Source organism: Eurosta solidaginis, chromosome 4, assembly GCF_040869045.1.
Source record: "Eurosta solidaginis isolate ZX-2024a chromosome 4, ASM4086904v1, whole genome shotgun sequence".
NCBI classification, from domain to species: Eukaryota; Metazoa; Arthropoda; class Insecta; order Diptera; family Tephritidae; genus Eurosta; species Eurosta solidaginis.
The window spans coordinates 166,484,377-166,509,874 of NC_090322.1; the positions used below are offsets into that span (position 1 = coordinate 166,484,377).

The window sequence follows — 25,498 nt, forward strand, 5'->3', positions numbered from 1 at the left end:
TCAGGAAAGGGGTTGACATATGGTGACTCACGTTTATTATCTGGCAATTCTTGTCAGGGGTAAATTTCTCTATAGGCTTCGGAACGTTTTACAGGGTTACCTCTGTCATTGTCACCCAGTTTCCCTCAAGGGAGGAGTGGCGTGGGGAGTTTATATGGGAAGGAAGTTTAGTTAACCTGCTCATGATTGGAGGTGGAGTATTCTGCCATAAGCTCGGTGTTAACAAGACATCTTATGCCGTCCGCTCACTGCAGCGTCTTTCAGGTGGAGGTCGTCGCTATAAAGGATGTGGTAGATGAGATGCTATTAGCCGCTTTCAAAGCCGTCTGGTAGAGGGCGGCGAGGGATTGTTTGAGCTCACTTGCAGTAGCATCTAACTTCTTTTTGGACATAAGGATATCCCTGGCAACTGTCAAGCTGATCTCTTGCACTGGGCGGGCACTGGGAACCTGAGAATGTCTGCCAATGGAGGCTTTGATATTCCGCTGGCTAATTGCTTTTTACTTTTGGACAGCTGGGCCACGAGGGAGCTAATCAAACGCCGGGCTGACACCACCTCTTGTCGTGTGTCGAGGTCTTTCTAAACCGTTGTTGACACAAGCGCTTTTCGGAGCTATAAAGGTTCAGAAAAGCTCATATATCAATGGTTATTGGAGTTTTAACATGGCACTATACAATGGGAGTTCACGGTACACCTTAACCTACAGCCCTAACTTATAGAGGATGACGAGGTGAAATCATCAAGTCACTTTATGCTCAGCGGACCAGCCTTTCAAAGAAGGGTAATAAATATATCGTTCGGAACGTATTCGACTCTTCGGAGTACATTGAAATATCTCACTTGCTGTTTTCCGGTCCGTGAGCCTTGTTGTTGCAGCGTGATTGCACACATATTATATTCACTTTGATTGGATAACGGTTGGTTATACAGGTACAAAGGAATCAAGATAGACATAGAATTCCATATATCAAAATCATGAGTATCGAGAAAAAATTTGATAAATCCATATCCGTCCGTCTGCCCGTCCCTTAACACGATAACTTGAGCAAATATTAAAATTCGGTATACGCACTTATCTGGACCCAGCATAGATTGGTATTGAAAATGCGCGAAATCGGACGATAACCATGCCCACTTTTTACATATATAACATTTTGGAAAAAACTGATTATTAAGTAAATAATACACTTAGAATGTTGAAATTTGATGGTTGGACTGATAATGAGGCTCTGGATAAAAATTTTAAAACCATTTTGAAAATTGGCGTGGCACCGCCCACTTGTGATAAAATCAATTTTACAAATATTATTAATGATAAATCAGAAAATTTTAAAACTGGCATAACAAAATGAGACAGAGAGGTTGCCTTTACTATAAAGAATGCTTCGAAGAAAATCGGTTAAGAACCACGCCCACTTTTATATAAAAGATTTTTAAAAGGGTTGTAGACGAATATAGTAAGCTATACCTTTGTGAAAAAGGGCTTAATATCAATGGTGTTTTACTTTCTATATGGAATTACAACAAAAAGTTAGAAACTTTTAAAAGTTTTAAAAACGGGGTTGTCACCGCCCCTTTTTGGACCAAGCAATTTTCTATGCTTCGGGAGCCATAACTCGAAGAAACATTAATGGATGGTAATAAGATTGAGTGCACATATTTTCCCTATAGCAGGAAATATATCTAGTAAAAATGGACGGGATCGGTTGAAGACCACGCACACTTTTATATATAAAGAATGTTTAAAAGGGTCGGGCGGTGCCACGCCCACATTCTGATCAAGCATTACACATCATTAAAGCCTAAAAAAATGTAATCCCTTGTAACAAAATTCGAAAAAGTTATTTATCTCAAATGAACTGTACAATTGAAATTCACGCTGAGTATATAAACGTTCGGTTATACCCGAACTTGGCGGCCACCGTGGTGTGATGGTAGCGTGCTCCGCCTACCACACCGTATGCCCTGGGTTTAAACCCCGGGCAAAGCAACATCAAAATTTTATAAATAAGGTTTTTCAATTAGAAGAAAATTTTTCTAAGCGGGGTCGCCCCTCGGCAGTGTCTGGCAAGCGCTCCGAGTGTATTTCTGCCATGAAAAGCTCTCAGTGAAAACCCATCTGCCTTGCAGATGCCGTTCGGAGTCGGCATAAAACATGTAGGTCCCGTCCGGCCAATTTGTAGGGAAAAACAAGAGGAGCACGACGCAAATTGGAAGAGAAGCTCGGCCTTAGATCTCTTCGGGGGTTATCGCGCCTTACATTTAGTTTATTTTTTACACCCGAACTTACTCTTACTTGTTATAATTCCTTTCTTCTCACTGCCTAAGCTTACTAAGACTTTACGCTAGATCAGTCCTTTTCAGCAATTATTTTTCCTTCAACATCCGAATAATCACCAGCCAGTTGGCAACCCTGCACCTCTTTACCCATTTGGTATCAAGCGCCTATTCTTTTTTTTTTTTTTTTTGTTGCTTCTCTCTGATTTTGTTACAGTGGCGTTTCTGTGCATTTAAGCGTCCCCTTTGTATGGCCGTAAATCGACACTTTGGCATAATCGATTGTGTGGTCACTGTAGAAAGGCTAAAAAACGCCATCAGCGGTGGCGGCAGTGCGTTGCGGCTTTTTAGCTTTTAACTAGTTCTTCCTAGTTACCACTTGCGACAAACAGATGTGATTAAGAACGCTGCATCTTAAAGCAATGCTGGCCAAAACTCATACAATCTTATATTTAAAGCTTGCTTCAATGGTGTTTATGTATGAGGACTTGTTTTAAGACTAACAGACACTCTGTGCCATTCCTGGTCTGGAAACTCGAATAGGTCAAACTAAACCCACACACATCTAATTAATGGCTCGCATGAAGAGTGTCCGCGAACAATGCGAACAATCTCTTCGAATACCAACATCACAGCGGCCTAACAACATTCGCTCAGTGAGTGCCTAGAGCATTTATGCGACAGCTCCCCTTCCCGCTCGCTATAAAAATCGGTTCGCTAATCACTTTACCAATGATCAGGCGCAGATTGACCATCAGTTGCTATTATCAAGTCGTATATCCCCCTTATTGCAGGCAATATATGCGCGCAACACAGTGCATTGTTAGTGGAAAGCACCTGACCTGACCGGACCAGGAAGACGAGTCTCTGAGGTAGATGATTTCACGCTCTGTGGAAAGGAATTGACGCTGCATACAGGGTAGCCCATCGTGGGATAATGTTATTGTGACACAAAGAGGGGACGCATGTCTTTTTTTGTGGACTCATCTACGACATAGGGAAATATAAAATGGAACATTTACCTTACGTTTGAAATATAAGCAAGTGCAAACGTAAGGTATGTGTAAGCGGGGGTATGTGGTTGTAATTTTATGTGGGAGCAATTGACGTTTTGGTGTTAAGGGGAGCGAAACCAGGCAGCAAATTAATGCAAGGAAAGGGAAAAAGGCAAAGAAAGAAAATATGTATTATAGGTGTGTTATCGATGAAGTTTCGACGATTTATCGGTTTGTTATCAAAGTGTTATAAATTTTCTATCGATAACAAAAGGTGTCGACTTTTTTATCGGTTTATTATCGAAAATTTATTCGTACGCAATCAAAAGGCTATCGTTTTGCCATGGAAAAATTATCGATTTGTCATCGAAAGGTTATGCATTTGTCCTAGAAGTGTTACCAGTTTGTTATCGACGTGTTATTGATTTGTCAGCGTTCATTTATCGATATGTTAACTTAAAATTATCGATTTATTTTTTGGAAGTTAAGGATTTTTATCGGTAAATTATCGATTCGTTATCGAAATTAAGCATACAAAACGGGTTCCATACAGGCTTTATAAAAAATTCCAGCAAGAATTATTTGGCATACCTACCTATGAGATGGCCAGCTGTGAACTACTGAGACAATACGCAACCAGTGCAACCGTAAGTTTGTACTCAGCTGGCGTACAATCATATACCGTTTGCCCCCCTTCTGGTGGCATCTGCTTGGTATGGCATGTTTTTACGCAATTTAAGTGACGTCAGCGGCATTGATGGTTGTGGCGGTGAACTTTGTGTGCTGCGTGCCCGCGACTGGCCACTATGCGTTGTTGTTAGTGTGGCTGATGATCATTGATCTGCTTACAATGAATGCCATTGCCATGGTCGCAGCGTTGTACCACAGCAATTGCAATAAATAATCGTTGAATGTCGATGTTGCAGTGTGCAGTGGCAAATAAAAAATAAATACATTGTATGCAACGCGAAGATGAGGCAGCAATTGCAGCAAAGCGCAAACGACAACCGCAACCGATCGTGCGATAAGGTAATTGGACTATTATGTCAAAAAGTATTTGGCGTTTAAAAAATATGGCCTGACAGGTGACATTTCATAAACAAAAAAAAAAAACGTGAAAGAAAAGGCGTTCAAAGATATTTATGTATATAAAATAAAAGAATATAGAAATTAAAAAAAGAAATTTATGAAATATGTACATATGTATGTAGTTAAAAATAAGTTCATTTAAGTGTTAGCTCTTAACAAGCTGCCTTCATTTATGTCCACTCACATCTTAAGCAGGCGTGGCATTGCAACACCCTTGCGCCTCAATCGTAGTTTACCTACATATGCGTGCCATCTGTTTTAAGGACAGCGCAGCGCCCTTACCATCTCCCTCACTCACTCCGGCACTTTTGCTTTCCACACATTTGGCAATTCAATTAAAATATGAGCAATCGTAAAAAATACATGCAAAATTTTTAATTAATTTTATTGTTATGTGGCAGTTGCACGCTATTTAACTCTGTTGCGGCGCCAATTGGACAATATAAAATTGCCAGCAACAGCAACAGCAGCAATAAATGCTCGCTGCAACATGGCATTGCAAACACGCTAAAATGTGATATCAACATGCCGCTCTTGCTGCCTCATAACATGCAACATGACTAAAGCCAAATAATTTAAAACATTTAAATTATTGCCGAAAATATTAATATTGTTGGGCGAGTTGTGGCGTTACGCTTGCGGTCGAATATGTTTATCAGGAACATCTCTTAAATTTTAATATGAGTATAGGGCGTTTAATAGAAACCAATTAAAACTATAAAATCATATTTAAATAAAGAGCAAGGAAGGCAGTCTGACGACTAACGTATACCTAGTTGTGAGCTTTTCTGGAATTAACTGGCATCCTAAATCATTATTACATGGTCAGGTAGAGTGACTGCTGCCTACCATCGATCGGCTTACCTACTCAATAAAAAATGTTAATATATATAAATCTTGTGTCACGTTGTTTGTCCGCGATGGACTCCTAAACTACTTAACCGATTTCAATCAAATTTGCATACCATGTACAATTTGATCCAACTTGGATCCAGATAGGATAGCGGTCCTGTGAAGTTTCTTTCCTGGAAGTAGACCAGGGACCAATCTATTCACGGTTCGATTTGCCTGAAATTCAATAAAGAGGTAGCCCTTTTCCTAGATTAGTATTTATGACACTTTTTTTCGGGAAATGGAGCAGGAACCGACTGGGACTAGGACTTGCACTAGGACTGGGAGTGGCACTGAGACTTGGACATATACTGGGACCGAGATTGGGACTGGAACTGGGACTGGGACTTGGACTTGGGGTGGGATTGGGGAAAAAGTGATGGAGAAGAACAAGAAGAACTAGAAAGAAGAGAAAAGAGGGAACAAGAAAGGGATAAAGTTAGACCAAGGTAGAGAGATATGGTTAGATGGAGCGGAAAAGAAGTGAGGGAAAAGACAGATAGGGAGAAAGAAACGCAGAAAAAGGTAAACACTACTGCAACGACAACAAAAAAGGCAGAGGGAAGAGTGAATAAAAGGATATGGAAAAGGGGGAGAGGGGGAAAGGGAGAGTAAGAGGTAAAAACTGCTTAAAAGTTTTGCAGATAGACCAAAGCTAAGAGAGAGCAACGTCTGCCAGGTCTGCTTGAATAAATACTTGGCGCGATGTATTTCCGAGGATATTAAGGCCGAGCTTTTCTTGCAATTTGCGTTGTGCTCCTTTTTCATTTTACCTACAAATTGGAGGAATAAAAATGTAGGTCCCATGTTTTATGCCTACTCCGAACGGCATCTGCAAGGCACCCCCGCTTAGTGAAGCTTTTTTATAGTTGAAAAAGCGTTTTCCCAAATTTTCTATTTTGCTTTGCCCGGGATTTTAACCCGCGACCTTCGGTATGGTAGGCGGAACACGCTACCACCACACCTCGACGACCGCCCTACTACTTAAGTACCTTTTATATGAAGCGTGTACTTGTACACAATGATATTACAACTTTTATTGGATAAGGGTTGAGGGAATAGTTCACATACATGTAGTGAGCAGCATACATGTATATAGCTAAATAGTCGTATATGACACAGACGCGAGGAATATACAAGCAACTAGTCGAGAAGGCTGTTGGTAAAAATTCTAGACCCTGGGAGAAGTAGGAAAATGAGGCAACTGAGAGTATACAAGAATAATTAGTCATTGTAAGTACGCGTGTAATTAATTGCGAAGTACTACTACCACAGTAGTGTTGTAAATAAGGAACATTTTGCTATACTGAATATTCGAGGTATTTAATCGACGGTTTAGAGTTTCGCACAATAGCAAAAGGTGCAGAATATTAAAGAGTTTCCTGAAATTCGCTCACAATGTATACTTCCTTAAAACAAAATTATCAATATTTCAAAAGATGTGGATTAAACCATGTCCGTCCGTCCGTTAACAGGATATATTGATCAGAAATTGAGATATATTTGCGAAAATTTGTATACTGGCTTACCTAAACCCAGAATAGATTGAAGATGGCCAAAATCGAACGATAACCACGTCCACTTTTTCGATATCGAAAATTTCGGAAAAAATGTGATAGTTTATTACCAAAGACAGAAAAACTGATTAAACTTAATACGTGGGTTAACTTCATGACGAAAAATATTAATTTGATAGATGCGACCACTCACGAGCTGTAATCAATATCCTCTCACGGGAGTTCGAGGAAACTTGCAGTATCAACAGGGGTGGACCAGACTATTAGATTAGTGAAATGGGTTGCAAACCACGCTTACTTTTTATAACCATTTGCACGATAACTTGAGCAATTATTGGGATATCTTTAACAATTTTTTATTTTAATTTTGTAACAAATTTAGAACACGTGATTATTTGGACTGAGATAATAACCGAAAATTTCGTATAATGGAAACAATGGGACAATGCATTGACAAATAAATCATTTAATTTGACGAGTAAATTAGGTTTATAACGGAATATGGAAATTGAGTAAAATTTTGAAAAATGGGCGTGGTACAGCCCACATTTCGTGGAAGAAAATTTAAAAGTTTTGCAAGCCGTAAATCGGAAAACTATTGTTCTTGGTCTTATATACAGACCTTAGGAAAATTCGTTAACTACCACGCCCACTTTTTTGAAAACGTTGGTTAAGGTTTCACTTATGAAAATATTAACAATAATTTATGGTACGTCAACACATTGCCATTAAAGCAATGATGGACAAAATACGAAAATTAAAAAGAAAAGTGTAAATGGTACTGAGCCTCTCCTGTTAGTTAAGCTCCTCAGAGAACTTTAAAGACCAAAGTTGAACAAAAAGCGATCAATTTTAATGAGATTTGGTAAGGATATTTCCTATAACCGTAACTCTTTTAAAGCTTTTTATGGAACACGATATTTGCATATGCGTAAGTAGCACATTTCAGCGTTTATACAATATAATGTTTGTGGCATTTCTCTTTAAATGTATTTTTAATATATGTGACCCGGCCTATGAAAAGGTGGCTTATGACTCAAAAAAGAAATTGCGAGAAACAGCTGTTAAAGATAAACAATGCATTTCTTCAGTTTCTTAGTAGTTTTTCCTTTGCATTATGAACAGTCATGCCCAAAAGCACTGATGACATGATATGAAACTTTTATTCTCTCTCAATTCGTTTCCAGGAATGGGTCTTGAAGTTCATTTCATTGTAAACAAAAGTTCATTCGTTTCCAAGAATGGGTCTTGAAGTCCATTCGATTGTAAACAAAAGTTCATTCGTTTCCAAGAAAATCAGATGGCTATAGAGTTGCCTAAACCACCAAAAAAAAAAACTCCAAGAAATCCGTTCGGTTTCATTATTTTCAAAAAAATCAGCAAGTAAGGTGATAAAAACTTATTAAAATTTATAAAAAAGGGAAAGTTTTGTAGAAATATTTTGTGGTAGATAAGTGAAAAAATATGAAATAATATATTTCGATTGCGTTGCTTTGCTTTGTTGCGCTGGCACCGCCATAAGATAACAATGAACGGTTAGCCCCTTTTTCACTTTGATGCGACCAAAATGGTTATGTACATACATATGTATATCCACATACAATAAAAAACGCAAAAAATTTATAAGAAATTACGAAATAAGATCACTTGGTGAAGTATCTGCGTTGTCGTCCGCAAAAGGCTGTTAATTATACATGTTGTGTTAACCTATACGTATACCTACAATTTATCTCAGCTGTCAAAAGTGGAATGTTGCAACGCCCCACAAAAACCTGGCCTTTATGCATCCATTTACATCAATGCGAAGACTAAGAAGCTGACTTTCTCCAATCGAAAGCTGTTATCAAAACCCGTTTCGTGTGCAGCCCTTCGATGAAAGGTGTTGTCACTGATAAATTTTCCACGGGTGAAAAATAGTTATTTTTTCTTCGGATTTGTAATCCTGACAAAAATTCGAGTTTTTTGGTATCCCATTTTACAATCTTGAGTAAGTTTTCGGTGAAAATTATACATTAAACCTTTACCATGTAAAATACCCCAAAGTTATTCTGAAATGCCCAAATTTGATTTTGAGCATGATGGTATCTATGGCCAATATTATAAAAAATGCACATTTTCACGCGCTCTCAGAGAGCGAGAAGTTTCATATCATGTCATCAGTGCCCAAAAGGCAACCAAAAAAGGCAAAAGAGAATAAATGAGATAATTTTGTGTGTGTATATAAAGAGCGATGTTTTTTTCAATGCAAAGCACAAACCAGTTTCTGACCGAAAAAAAATCGTGTGAGTGCTCAGATTTAATAGCAATGCTGAAGGAATGTCGGTCGAAGAACAAACATAAACATATTTCTGTGAAAACGAGGAGAATGATGATGATTCTTTCGATGATGTTGGTATCAATTACGAGGATGAAATACAAGCATTGTTTCAAGCTGAAGGTCAAATGGAAGTGGATGAAAATATCATCTTCAGAACACTTCGCGTCTCAAAAATTATCGAAACCAGAAAAAAAGTGGAAACATTTTTTTCGAGTCCTTACTGTACGACCATCGACTTCAAACTAAAAGAGCTGTCGTTGGTTTTGACGAAGTAGCCATTGTGCTCTCGCTTATCGTATACATATATGGTCGCTTAGCAGGTGCTAAGCTCACGCCCACCACGTGTTAAGCCACCTTAAGGCCGGGTCACATATATATGAGAGTACACAGCTGGGTATATAATATGTGGTTTCGGCGAAGCTTGGACTTTCTTAGTTGTTTTATTGGTTTAACCGATTAATCTCGAACCCCGTTTCCATTTCCCCTATTTTTCACGTATTGTGACTAATGTCCTTAGTACTTATCCTCCTTAGGCGCATATAAATATTTCCCCCGTCCCAAAACATGTTCCCAAGCACTAGGTACAGCATTTCTTGCCAGTACTTGTTTATTAGGAGGATTTGGTGTTGATCTCGTCAGTGATACGCGAGGTACCTTGGATTTCCTGTGTTAGCGCTCAGATTCGACAACAGGTTCAGTGCTTTCATCAGCCTCACCACACGTAGACATCATATATTTTCTTTTAATATCGTGGAGATCAGTGCTCTATCCACTATCCTAATCCATGCGGCTGTGCTTTGCCTTTGAAGGTCTGAAATAACTTCCTTCAGCTGCGTTAATTGTGCAGGTCATTGTCTTAACAGTAGCATATAACTCTATTCATCCCGCAACATTTTGATGATCCTAAACCATTGCCCTTCTCCAGGTATATACCTTTTAATAGACATCTGACATGGTGATTAATTCAATCCAATAGAGCCACAGTCAGAGACTGTTTCAACACTTTGTTCATCTTCTATCGTTATTACCCTGCTCTTTCTGTCACTTCACTCTTCGCCATACTTTGCTGATCTGGAGGAGTGAATCTTGTCATTCCGGCTAGCTTGCCTAGTCGTTCTGGAACTGTCATGTTCGCCGATCACCGCCTCTTCCTCCCTCCCACTCCGGGTTTCTTCCTAAATACGGTTACAGAATCGAGGATTGTCTTTGTCTATGAATAACCTTAGACCTGCTTCCACTATCTCATGGGCTAGTTGGGGTGACCATTACGCTCGAATAAGGGATGATTCGCCAAGGTTTCGATGACTTTTGTGCCTTGCTCAGGCGGTCAGGGTAAACATTTTAAATTTAAAGAAATATTCCTGAGAGACGATTTCGAAGAATTGAAGATACTATAACTGTTTGTATATTTCGTAACTATTTTCAATTGGCGTTTTATACGAAATAGGTTTGTACTACTTTGGGACCAGTTTTGGGCGACTTTGGTACCATTATGTACGATATATTTTAACTATTCGTAATAAACATGAAATTCTTCGGGACAAGTTTCTTGAATGAAAAGTTTTTTAAAGTTCACGTTTCCGGCGTCATCACGACATCTTTTTTCCGGTCTTGAAGAGTTAGAAGCTAACGAAAACACCGACGAGCAAAGTATGGTTCTGCACTCGATGAATGAACAGTGGATATCCCTATTCGCTTGGCAGAAATCAAAAGGAGATAGGAGTTGCATATGATCCATCAAGCAGGAAAAGCGCAGAAAGGAGCGCGAGGTTACAAACTCCTAAGTTTATTTGCAAATCCAACGATATTTCACCTACAAAGTTGCTCATATCTCTTATAATTAAGAGAAGACTCACAATGGGCATACCAGCTGGACACTGCCTTCTGATGCCACATACTTATAAGTTAGGCCTCGTTAGGAAGACCGGGCTGTAAAAAAAAAAAACGATTGAGCACGTGTTGTGTTCGTGACCGAGGTCATGGCTCCAACCAATAGTGGCGGCAGAGTTGCAGAACTCGAGGCAGCTATTAGGCAAGGTCCTTGAAAACGTCTAGTATTTGCCAAAAGGGCGGCGTTATTTTCAAACATAATTCCTTGCGGTTAGTCACGGTTGGCTCCAACAAAGGTCTCATCAAACATCGTAATATAATCGCTCATAAAAATTCATCAAGTTATCTCAAAAATTTAAGGACTAGGTTGCGTTCATACAGGCAACTCGCCATTCGGATGATTTCAGTCTACAGGATCGAGGTTGATCGAGTATCCTCTCAAGGTGGTTGAACGTCTTCCTTATCTACAAATGCTTCAATCAAAAAGAGTCGTCTTTTGTTTAACACACATATAAATAAATACGCATATACATATGTACACAAGTATGCATGTATGCCTATGTTTACACACATATGAATAGATTTTCGAACAAAAAAAGTTTAATTCATCAAATAGGCATTTTTACTTGCAACAAACTCCATGCGCATGCGATCACGTCGTAAAGGGTGCTTAAAAATTGTTTGGTGTTGAAAGCAATCAGCCAGCGAATTTTATGACTACAGAACACACTTTCACATGAGATTAACATAAATATTATACACATGTTCATACGTATGTGTGTATGTAAGTGTTGGCGTGCATGTTGCACCTTTGGTGGTAAAAAGCAATTCATCTTTAAAAAGACTTTATTTATTTTTGGGTTGAAATTAAAGCTACGTTAAAGACGCATTAAAGACAAACCAAGGTGTAAGTACTACAAATATTAAATATCTACAAACACACACACAGACACGTCCAATTGGTAGTTGGCTTGTTGCATGCTTGCTTGTTGCACTTGAATTAAGTAATTACGTGCCTCGGCGCATTGTTTTTTCGTGTTTTTTTGAGTATCTAAAAACTTTATGGTTTTTTTTTTGAATTTTTCTGCAATTATGCTTTCATTATTATACGGCATGCATAATATGTGCTTATTTAAGTACATACAGCTGTATATACATACGTAAAAATATATGCATGAAACCAATTTGAGTCTTAAACGTCCTTCCGCTGCTAGTAATGCCGTAGCAGCAATAGGCAAATATTCCAAAACGTAGACGTCAATCCCTATACTCTTCAGTTTTGCTCAAGCAAAAGAACGCTTATGGCGTGTTAGTTGTAACGTGTAACGTGTAACCGAAATGGCCACCATCGCTATCATCGATATTATCTTCTGGCGACCAATAATCTAAAACAACTACGCGAAGTGGGAATGTGCTATCAGGATAGTTCGTCTTGGAGCCGTCTATAAAGATTTGTCTATCGCTATTAGCTGGAACCGAAACTCTCCTGCAATGCGAGTTGTGCCAACGTACATAGTATGTGCATATCTATCGAAAACAGGTTTAACAAGTATAGGTGTCTAAGGTCGGGTGTAACCGAACATTATATACTCAGCGTGATATACACACACGTGGCACCGCCCGTTTAAAAAAAAATGTCTCCCCAATTTCTCTTATAATAAAACTTTATAAGTTAAGTATCATTGATTCAAAACTATTTTTTGCTAAATTATAGCTTATTTTTCTAGTCTACGACCCTTTATGTTACGATATGTAAATTTTTCTTCGAGTTATGGCTCCCGAAACATAGAAAATTGCTTAGTCAAAAAAGGGCGGTGCCACGTCTATTTTTTAAAATTTGAAGTTTTTCGTATTTATTGTTATAAATCCACTTGAGAAATGAAATACCATTGTTATAAAGCTCTTTTTTTGCAAAGATGTAGCTTATTTTATTCGTCCACGACCCTTTTAAAAATCTTTTAAATAAAAGTGGACGTGGTCCTTAACCGATTTCGTAAATTTTTCTTCAAAGCATTCCTTCTAGTAAAGGCAACCTCTCTGCCGAATTTTGTTACGATTGGTTTAACGATTTTTGATTTATGATTAATAATATTTGTAAAATTGATTTTATCACAAGTGGGCGGTGCCATGACCATTTTAAAATTTTTTTTCAAATTTTTATCAAGAGTCTCAATGTCAGTCCACATGTCAAAATTCAGCATTCTAGGTGTATGATTTACTACATAATCAGGTTTTTGGTGTTCTCCAAAATGTTATATATATAAAAAGTGGGCGTGGTTATCATCCGATTTCGCTCATTTTCAATACCAATCTATTCTGTGTCCAGATAAGCTCATGTACCAAATTTGGTGAAGATATATCAATATTTACTCAAGTTATCGTGTTAACGGACGGACGGACATTGCTCAATCAAATTTTTTTTCGATACTGATGATTTTGATATATGGAAGTCTATATCTATCTCGATTCCTTTATACCTATACAACCAACCGTTATCCAATACAAGTTAATATACTCTGCGTGCAAAGCACGCTGAGTATAAAAAGGAGTCAAAAGCCGCCGTGGGGTAGGTACAACAAGCTTCTGTGGCTGCGACACATGCATCTCTTTGAGCTTTGTGGTTTTCACTAAAAGCTTTAAACCGCACTAAGGAGACATACGTTACCATTGGCCGCAACAGGAGTATCATATTTGGCTCAGAGACGTAGGAGCTTATGCAGGCCTGCCATCCCCACTCCTCGATGCCCGCTTTCTAGTTGAATTTATTATATCGATTATTAGTCCCAGATATTTGGTGCAATGTGATAGGGTTGACTGCTGCCCGCTTATACTTGGTAGTTCAAAGTTACGTGTTAATCTATCTTGAGGACTACCCAGCCTTCTATCAGGACGTCCGTGTTCTGCCTCTTTAAACACTGGGCGACCTCCGGAGCCGAGATGATCTTCAACGAAAGGCCATTAAATGCGTTGCTAAAAAATAAATGTAAGGCGCGATAACCTCCGAAAAGATTTTAGGACGAGCTTCTCTTCCAATTTGCGTCTTGCTCCTCTTGATTTTCCCTACAAATTGGCCGGACGGAACCTACATGATTTATGCCGGCTCCGAACGGCATCTGCAAGGCAGATGAGTTTTCACTGAGAGCTTTTCATGGCAGAAATAGGCTAGGAGCGCTTGCCAAACACTGCCGAGGGGCGAACCCGCTTAAAAAAATTTTTTCTAATTGAGTAACCTTATTTCTAAAATGTTTCGGCAAACACCCCGTATGTATATCTGCAATGAAAAGCTTCTCAGTGAAAATTCATCTACCTTGCAGATGCCGCTCGGAAGCGGCATAAAACATGTAGACCCCATCCCGCCAATTTGTAGTGAAAATTAAAAAGGAGCACGACGCAACTCGGAAGTGAAGCTCGACCTAAATCTCCCCGAAGGAAAATAGAGCCAAGTATTTATTTATTTTATACATAAATATCTGCATGATTGTTTTTGTGTAAACGTATTAATTTCAAAATGTGGCATGCAACAATGTAACGCTTAAACATTTACTGCCACTTAAACTTTCTTCAATTTCCGCTTGCTTGCATTCTTTACAAGCATAATATACTTCTGTTTTTTTTTATATTTTTTTTGTTTTTCTAATTTGTGCTATCGATATGTCTCAAAAATGTTTCCTCTTTGTAATTTGTTATTTATTTTCTTTCCACCCAGTAATTCAGACGTTGAAGCTGACCTTCATAAGCATTAACATGTAGATTTCCGTACTTAGAACTCTTGCCGCGCTGCTTCGTTTTAACGCTTTGATAGCACTCTACTTCTTTTCTTTACATTCCACAAACTTTGTGTAGAAATATGTATATGTGCGTCCGTACATTCAACTCGTCTGCCAAGCGTTCTAGGTAAATCCTACATTAAACTCCCTTCAAAAAGTCGTAAAATTGGCCACCTAAATTTTAGGAGCATCCTTCTATAAACAGTGGAAGATCCTAAGTTCAAAAGCAACATAAAAATCTTTAGATGCAAGTTTTTCAATTAGAAAAAAATTCAAAACGTGGTCCGCCCTCGGCAGTGGTTTGATAAATAATCTGAGTGTATTTCCGCCGTGAAAAGCTTCTCAGCGAAAATGTATCCGATTGCAGATACCGTTCGCAGTCGGCCTTAAACATGTATGTAGGTCCCATCCTGCTAATTTGTAAGAAAAATTAGCAAGGAGTACGACGCAAATTGTAAATGAAGCTCGGCCTAAAATCTTTTCGGAGGTTATCGCCCCTTGTATTTATTTATTATAATAACCCAGAGACCTGAAACTTTTATACAAACTTAGGACTCTGTTAGTTATAACATTTCGCATAAAAGAGTTTGCTGTATTGGACAGTGATCAAGGTATTTAGAGATATTTAGAAAGTCCATTTACATGTGTAATCCTGCGATCGCTATTCGAGGAACTTCCCGTAGAGGTAGACTCTTGAAACTTAGAACATAATTCAAACCATTAAAATGCAATATGAAGGAAACAAATTGTCGCTAGGTGATCCAGGAATCGTGAAAATTAAAGAAATCGCCTGGTCTTGGAAATTAAATTCCCGATAATCCAGAGACCTGATAATTCGAACGAAGGTTTAAAAAGTGGCACGACACAATTTGGAAGAGAAACTCCGCCGAAATATACTTATCTTTATTTGATTTTTAAAAATAGTAGAATTTCATTCTTTATTGTAACTTGTTGATATAACATTCGATTTTTATATAGATAGTTCACTGCTTGGGTCTGTGGGAGCTCACCACTTGTGCTCTCCTCTTCCTGAAACCTGTTGGAGTATCAGGGCTTACCTTTTTTCTCCTCTGACCCGACTACCCGCTAATAGTGTCCCCCTCGTTACTTACATTACATTTCATACATTCGAAAAAACACCTGGGCCCACCAAAGCGTCTTGACCCCCAGTTCGAGATCCACTAATATATACTACTTGTTTTAATACCAATTTGTGTGGAATATTTTTAGGCAACTTCACAGAACTTTTTTTTCTCTAATATCACTACTTAAAACTAAATTTAACTTTTCGGAACCTTGCAGTATATAAAACATACAAATATTATTTTGAAACACTGTAATACCCATATGATGTTCGGTTTTATCCCAACTAGTATTTCCTTAATTCCTATTTCTAGAGCTGTGACATTATATGATTAATCGAAAAAAAAAATGATTAATCTACTATTCGGTAAATAGATTACTTGATTAAACAAAACTCTGATAAATCCAATTATGAAAAAGAGCCATTAGCAAAAAAATGGGGACTCGTCCCCAACATATGCAGTTGGATGCATACCGTGATTATCCGACACGTACTGCTGTATGGGATAGACGTATGGTAGCTAGCCTTAAGTAAGTCGTCAAACCTAAACTTGTTGGGTAAAGTCCACAGATCCAGCATAAGCGGTGCTCTAAGAACAACACCTAGCGAAGCTCTTCAGGTCATTCTTGACATCCTTCCATTAGATCTAGCTGGTTATCGAGCGGCGGCAACTTCAGCCCTACGCCTGGGGGAGTTGTCGTGTTGGAACAGCCATCATGGAAGCCGCAGCTAGAATAGGCACATACAATGTCGGCAAAGAAATCTTTATTTTCAGCGACAGCCAGGCTGCCATAAAATCTCTTGGCTCCTAATCACTCAATGCTGAACTAACACTAAACTGTCGCCGATCTCTTCAAGAGATGGCCGAATAGAACCGTGTATACCTCACATGTGTAACTGCATTGCAGATGAACTCGCTAGGCTGAGCACAAACAGGCAAATTCTTCCTGACCAAGAACACTTAGGTATGCCCCTGGCCACATGCAAGCTAATACTAAAATAACACTTCTACCGTCAAGCCGACGATAGATGGCTACAAACACAGGGGTGTCGAATATCGAAGGAAACCTGGCCAAAATGGGATCCTAAAAGATCCCGTCACGTGTACAACCTAAGCAGGGATACAATTTCCACACTTGTGGGGGTACTAACTGGTAGGCGTGCAGAAAGGTTAGGAGCGCTTTATCGTCGATGCTGCAGGAGTTGTAAAGAGGATGAGGAGAAGGAAACGGTGGTTTACCCCATCTGCAACTGCCCGGCACTAAGCGGAACAGCGGTGTATTTTCATGGTATCACAACGAGGCTAATATTACTGGCCTAAGTGCACCCTCTGGCAGACACCTCAACCAAACCTAACCTAACCAATCGTGAAAATTGGCTGTGAAAAAATCTTAAAAAACATACAAAAATACTCCAAAAGGAAGAATTTAAAAATAAATGGATTAAAGATAAAGAGGAGATAATAATCGACCAGGAATAGGTAAGTAAATGTAGAAGGTACGGTAATGTGACTAATCAATTTATGGGTAATAATTTACAACAGGAGTCCACTGGCAATACGCGTCCAAAAATATCAAGAGAGGTATGAAACGACTCGCCTTGACCTCAGACCAAATGATTTTGCACGATTTTAAATTTGATCTCACACCAATGGTGGACCGTCCAGGGCAGTGATGATAACCATGGTAAATTTGTACTTTTTTTGGTACATTTCGATTCCCGAAAGTACGTTGGAACTGCACTGACATATTTGGTATATTTTTGTAAAATACGGCACTACATTTTAAGTCCTTTGCAAATCAGCAAACGTATTTTGTGCAATTCTTCATTTCTGGGCGGACTTGCTCATATCAAACGACATGCGTGCTCTGAAGCTCATATTCGACCTGAAAATTTTGCCAAAACTACACCGAAAATTGTAGAGTACGTTGACAATAAAAAAACAAGTAAGAACGGGACTGTCTTCGGCTGTGCCGAAGACTTCATACCTTTCATGAATGGGGCTGAACAATAATCTTATCCCGTTCGTAATCTCCGAATAATCGAATGTATAAGATAAGAAATATATAGTGAACAGATCTACACACCTAAACGATTTTTAAGATAAATATAAAATAAACAAGTAAGGAAGGTTAAGTTCGGGTGTAACCGAACATTACATACTCAGTTGAGAGCTATGGTGACAACATAAGGGAAAATAACCATGTAGGAAAATGAACCAAGGGAAACCCTGGAATGTGTTTGTATGACATGTGTATCAAATGAAAGGCATTAAAGAGTATTTTATGAGGGAGTGGGCCATAGTTCTATAGGTGGTCGCCATTTAGGGATATAGCCATAAAGGTGGATCAGGGTTGACTCTAGAATGCGTTTGTACGATATGGGTATCAAATGAAAGGTATTAATGAGTATTTTAAAAGGGCGTGGACCTAAGTACTATAGATGGACGCCTTTTCGAGATATCGCCGTAAAGATGGACCAGGGGTGACTCTAGAATGCGTTTGTACGATATGGGTATCAAATGAAAGGTGTTAATGAGCATTTTAAAAGGGAGTAATCCTTAGTTCCATAGGTGGACGCCGTTTCGAGATATCGCCATAAAGGTGGACCAGGGGTGACCCTAGAATTTGTTTGCACAATATGGGCATCAAACGAAAGGTGTTAATGGGTATTTTAAAAGGGAGTGGGCCTTAGTTCTATAGGTGGACGCCGTTTCGAGATATCGCCATAAAGGTGGGCCAGGGGTGACTCTAGAATTCGTTTGTGCAATATGGGTATCAAACGAAAGGAGTTAATGAGTTTTTTAAGAGGGAGTGGGCCTTAGTTCTATAGGTGGACGCATTTTCGAGGTATCGCAATAAAGGTGGACCAGGGGTGACTCTAGACTATGTTTGTACGATATGGGTATCAAATGAAAGGTGTTAATGAGTATTTTTAAAAGGGAGTAGGCCTTCGTTCTATAGGTGTTCGCCTTTTCGAAATATCGCCATAAAGGTGGACCAAGGGTGACTCTAGAATGAGTTTGTACGATATGGGTATCAAATTAAAGGTATTAATGAGAGTTTTAAGGGAGTGGTGGTAGTTGTATATGTGAAGGCGTTTTCCAGATATCGACCAAAATGTGGACCAGGGTGACCCAGAACATCATCTGTTGGATACCGCTAATTTATTTATATATGTAATACCTGCCAAGATTTTAAGCGTTTTTTATTTCGCCCTGCAGAACTTTTTCATTTTCTTCTACTTAATATGGTAGGTGTCACAACCATTTTATAAAGTTTTTTCTAAAGTTATATTTCGCGTCAATAAAACAATCCAATTACCTTACCATATTTCATCCCTTTTTTCGTATTTGGTATAGAATTATGGCATTTTTTTCATTTATCGTAATTTTCGATATGGAAAAAGTGGGCGTGGTCATAGTCGGATTTCGTTCATTTTTCATACCAAGATAAAGTGAGTTCAGATAAGTACGTGAACTGAGTTTAGTAAAGATATATCGATTTTTGCTCAAGTTATCGTGTTAACGGCCATGCGGAAGGACAGACGGACGACTGTGTATAAAAACTGGGCGTGGCATCAACCGATTTCGCCCATTTTCACAGAAAACAGTTAACGCCATAAAATCTATGCCCCTACCAAATTTCAAAAGGATTGGTTAATTTTTGTTCGACTTATGGCGTTAAAAGTATCCTAGACAAATTAAATGAAAAAGGGCGGAGCCACGCCCATTTTTAAATTTTCTTTTATTTTTGCATTTTGTTGCACCATATCATTACTGGAGTTGAATCTTGACATAATTTACTTATATACTGTAAAGATATTAAATTTTTTGTTAAAATTTTACTTTTAAAAAATTTTTTTTTTAAAAGTGGGCGTGGTCCTTCTCCGATTTTCCTAATTTTTATTAAGCGTACATATAGTAATAAGAGTAACGTTCCTGCCAAATTTCATCATGATATCTTCAACGACTGCCAAATTACAGCTTGCAAAAGTTTTAAATTTGTATCCCTATATATTTGTTTGTGCATATTTTAGTTTACACTTACTGTACTTTAAAATTGTATACATTTTTGATGTTTATTTTACTTTTGTTTTCCCAACATATGATCAGTCGATAAAGAATAACCACAAGTGTAAGTTGTGTCTCGTTTATATGTATACCTAGTTGCATAACGTAAATTTTAATGACCATGTATCTGAAATGAATGCCCCCTTTTTATACATTTGTGTTTACTTACAGTCCTGAAGATGGCTTCAGACTGAAGCCGAAATATTGACAAATTAAAAAAACCAATGAAGTTTTAAATCACCTTCTTTTAAAAGTGGGCGGTGCCACGCCCATTGTCCAAAATTTTACAAATTTTCTATTTCGCGTCATAAGTTCAACTCATCTACCAAGTTTCGTCGCTTTATCGGTCTTTTGTAATGAATTATCGCACTTTTTCGGTTTTTCGAAATTTTCGATATCGAAAAAGTGGGCGTGGTTATAGTCCGATATCGTTCATTTTAAATAGCGATCTGAGATGAGTGCTCAGGAACCTACATACCAAATTTCATCAAGATACCTCAAAATGTACTCAAGTTATCGTGTTAACGGACGGACGGACGGACGGACATGGCTCAATCAAATTTTTTTTCGATCCTGATTATTTTGATATGTGGAATTTTATATCTATCTCGATTCCTTTATATATGTACAACCAACCGTTATCCAATCAAACTTAATATACTCTGTGAGCTCTGCTCAACTGAGTATAAAAACAGGTAGGTACTTTGTGTGAGGATGCAAAGTTCCAGGTTTTTTGTGGTCTGCATGTAAAAACTATGACTACGAATCACGCATTTCAAAAAAAAAGGGGCAGAAATTGAGCAAAGTTTCTTATCTGAACAATCGGTTGTATGAGATATATACTATGTATACCACAGATCCTAATGATTTTTTCAGACATCAGTATATGCTATACACGTAAGCATTTGGTGAAATTTGAAGCTTCTAGCTGTTAAAACTGGGCAGAAATTGAGCAAAGTTTCTTATCTGAACAATCGGTTGTATGAGATATATACTATATATATCACCGATCTCTATGATTTTTTGACACAACAATATATACTATATACGTAAGCAATCGGTGAAATTTGAAGCTTATAGCTGTTAGAATGGGGTAGAAATTGCCAAAAGTTTCTTATCTGAACAATCGGTTGTATGAGATATATACTATATATATCACCGATCTCTATGATTTTTTCAGACAACAATATATGCTATATACGTAAGCATTCGGTGAAATTTGAAGCTTCTAGCTGTTAAAATGGGGCTAAAATTGCGAAAAAATATATATATCCTATTTATATATACTATATATATCACCATATATATACTATATATACCACTGTTCTTTATAATTTTTTCATACAACAATATATGCTATATGCGTAAGCATTCGTTGAAATTTGAAGCCGCTAGCTCTTAAAATAGGGCAGTAATTACGAAAGGTTTCTTATCTGAACAATCGGTTGTGGGGGATATATACTATATATACGACCGATCTCATCATTTTTCAGGCAACAATATGTACAATATACGAAATTATATGGTGAAGTTTGAAGCTTCAATCTGTTAAATTGATTAAGATATGACAAAAATCCTCTTTTTCTGAAAAATCGGTTCTATGGAGGATATATGCTATAGTGGTCCGATCCGGCCGGTTCCGACAAATGTCTAATCGGACACCCAAATACACCCGCTCACCAAATTTTATCAAGATATTTCAAAAATTGAGGGACTAGTTTGCATACAAACAGACAGACGGACATGGCTAAATCAACTCAGCTCTTCATCCTGATTATTTCGGTATACTTAATGGTGGGTCTATCTATTTACCTTTAAGGACTTACAGTTTTGGGTTTCGTAACGAAATTAATATACCATTTCATTTTCATGAAAGGTATAATAAGTTAAGTTGTTTTGTTGCCGAGCACAATTTGACATTTGCAATTATGGATTATTTAAATATGCTTATGACAAATAGCATAACTGATTCTAAAATTGTGAACAAATTTTTCATCAATAGAATTAAATCACAGAAAATAATAACTCAAATAACAGGGTCAGAAAATTATAAATCCATAATTGCATTTTGTCAGAAGAATTATTACTCTCTAACAATCGATGAAACGACTGATATATGTATATCAAACAATTTGGCAGTTTTGACTCGTATTTTTGATAAAAAGTGCATTGATAGATTTTTAGATTTGATACCTTTGACCCATAGTAGCGCGGAGGGTATTTTCAATGCCATTATTAAATGTTTGATAGACAATTTAATACCACTTGAAAATATGATTGGTTTCACTACCGACAATTGCTCGGTTATGATGGGAGCAAAAAGCGGAGAGCAAGCAAGGCTGAAGTAAGTTGTTCCAAATCTGCATGTTAATGCATATTGTTCAATGGCCGCTTGTGATGCATTTCCCAACAAAACTGATACATTTTTAAAAGACGTAGACTATCATTTTTGTAATACCCCCTTAGGAGGGCAGATATTTAGAGTTTTCAAGAATATTTCGTCATAGATAGAATTCTTGAGCAATGGTATGCCCTCAAGTAAGACTTTAATCTTTACGTATTTGAAAAGAAAAGTAGTAAAAATATTCGCATACATTTACTTCTTCCCAAATTAAAAGGTTTAGTTTATCAAATGAAGAGAATTTTATAAAAAGAATCTTATTTAGACTCCAGTTCTATTTGGATGCTAAATATTGATTCAGACGAAAATCACTTAACCTGTATTTCTTCATAAATCATATTTCCCTGTTATACTACCTTTAATTTGTGTTAGAAAGTTTCCTGACTAACAACAGTTTTTCGATAAAGAAGCAGAATATAACTCTAGTTTGGTTCAAATTCCCATCCGAAGACTTTTGGTACATTTTTGCATGATTTGGTACATTTTTTTCCTCGTTTGGTATAAAATGAAAAAATCCATTTATCATCCCTGGTCCAGGGTAATATTTTATAAACGCGACCGAAGGCCGCCAATGCTGAAAGGTGTTTTGTAGATAATGCATAAATGCATACATCCACTCATACATACATTTGTTCATAAAATTTTATAAAGTCTACATTGCCAACAATTGTACAATTTTTTAAGTTGAGAAGGTAGCAAAATTTAATAAATGTGTCTCTCATTTTTCACTCCATAAGCAAACAAAGCAAGAGACTTGACAGAGCGCAGAGAGAGTTGGTAATGCAGTACGTGGTATGTTTTACTGCGTCACTCAATTTATATGTGACGTCAGACCACATTTTGTTTGCAGCAGTCGTGGCCGAGTGGTTAAGGCGTCTGACTCGAAATCAGATTCCCTCTGGGAGCGTAGGTTCGAATCCTACCGGCTGCGGTCGGACATTTTTTGAAAATTACTTTTATATTATTTTCAGTCAATTTGTATTGTCTTGTCAGTAAATACTTGCGAAAATCGTATGCAAATAAAATTCATGCTGAAATACAATGTTGTAGAATAATTGTTGGCCTTCTAATTATTTTAAACAAATTACTCTGTACTTGCGTGTAACGTTAGCATTATGTACCTATACCTTTTAAATACGATTCACCACCCATTGACTGGCGGCGAAAATAATTTAAAGGCATATTGAGATACGCTACAATCATCTAGAGCAGATTCAAATAATCGTGAAAGTTTCGAAACCAACACAGAATTAAAAAAAAAAAAAAAAATCCAAAACTCTTTTAATATCATCCCACTCAGCATTTAGGTGATTAAATTTTGAATTTCCCTACATATCAATACAATTTGATTACTCTTTCTGACTAAATAATGAGTTATCATACAATTGAATAAAAGAAATAATAAAATATGAATACTTTTGATGATCAAAAACTGAATATAGTTTTTCAGTCACATTTTGGAATCATATTTGAATCAAATGTGTTTACGTTAGGTGATCAAAATTTTTTTTCATTTTTCATTCAGCTTTCTGAATCTTTTCTGACAATCTTTGTTCACTGAATAATGAATTTTATACTTGTTAAAGCTTTACTTTTCATTGAAGCTCTTATTTTTTTTACATACACACATTTTTTCAATCATGAAGTTCAGAAAAAATATATTAAAATTTTATTCTTCAAGACAAGAAATAATGTATATACTGCTCCTAACAAAAGATGTCCCCAACCACTTCTCCACCATCGGCTTCCCAGAAAATACAAATTATACCATTAGGCAATACAAATGTTGTGAACTATTTGAACCCCAGGTAAGTAAAACTCTCTTGACATATGTACCTGGATATGTCTTCAACATCCCGTACCGTATCGTATTTTATTTAAGATATTGACGATCATAGCTGATGCTGGATGTTGTAGTCGCAGGTGTATATCGGTCAAGTTTGTTTGCGAGTGACCTGTGGTTCAAATCCGCATGCTTTCTTCCCTTGATGAAATAAAATTATTATGTAGTATCTTTTTTTAAATGAGATATGAAGAATAGATGCATCATAATCGCATTAAAAAATTATTCAAAAATCTCAACCAAAACGGTTGAAATATGTTCACGAACATGATCAGAAAATGATTGTGAAAAGCAGTCATATATTACTCTAAAACAATTAAAGCCCAATTTTACAATGATATCAAATATGAACAAAAAGCGTTTCGAAATATGAATCATAAATGATCATTCAAGAATAATCACATTTATGGTACATTTTTCTCCCGACGATATGTTAATTTTCGAACAGAAAATCCTTTTAAATTTGAAAGTTTTTAATCATTTTGGGGTATGATATTTGAATATTTTTTGATCAAAATTTTCAAAAAATGGTGGCTGGGATTCGCCATAAACTAAAAAAAAATTTTTTTGACCGATATGTATGTAGATACAGTGCTGCGCAAAATTTTTATATTGAAGTGCAAATCACAATACATGTACAAAATTGTATATACACTGACATTTTTTTTGTATTTAAAAAAATTGTATATTTAAATGTTCAAAAGGCTCAAAAGTTCCAATATGTATATCGATTCCTTAAATCATTTTGTAAATCGCTATATTATCACAATACTCAGGAGCAATTAAACTTAATTCTCAAAATCCAGCACAACAACTTGATTTAGTCCATAATATGGCATTCAGATCATCTCCACCCGTTTTTTTACGATATGTGAATTATTACTGGAGTTACAGCTTCGGAATTGTGGTGGAAAACTGAGTCCAAAAGGGCTAATTTCTTTAAATTATAAGAATATGTTGCTAGCGAGCCAAATGTTAGTCCAAATACAATATTTCAACGAGTCCGCCTTATTAATATCTAATCGAGGTCGATGCAAAGTTTCACAGCAAATGCTCGAGCCTTAACTCAAAAATGGCTGAAACGACGAAAAAGTACTTCAGGCTGAAACTGTGGGGAATTTCATGATGTTCAATTTCGATCTGAGCACGAAACTCGAGCAAGACATTGGAAGCGAGATATATGCGAGGTACCAACCCCGATATCTCGCACCGAACATCTCAAGTCGCTCACATGGAACCTATCATTAATTTTAATATCATTAACAAAATGTCCAAAAAAAGGCGTATGCAAGTTTCCAAGTCTTATCTCAAATTCCGAAGTCCAACCATTAAATGCCTGGAGTAATTTTAATTTTCTTAATGAATAAATTTTTGAAAGAAAGTAGACTGAGTCAATTACTCCTTTCTTAACGTT

General features: G+C 37.2%; 1 long non-coding RNA gene and 1 other non-coding gene across 2 annotated transcripts in view; one reads left to right on the forward strand and one right to left on the reverse strand.

The window, feature by feature from the left end:
• Positions 1-25,498, reverse strand: part of LOC137248308 (uncharacterized) — a 305,162-nt gene that overhangs the window by 218,389 nt on the left and 61,275 nt on the right. The window lies entirely within an intron of this gene.
• On the forward strand, positions 23,091-23,172 carry TRNAS-CGA (transfer RNA serine (anticodon CGA)). The gene has a single exon. It is a non-coding gene; the product is annotated as a tRNA-Ser (tRNA).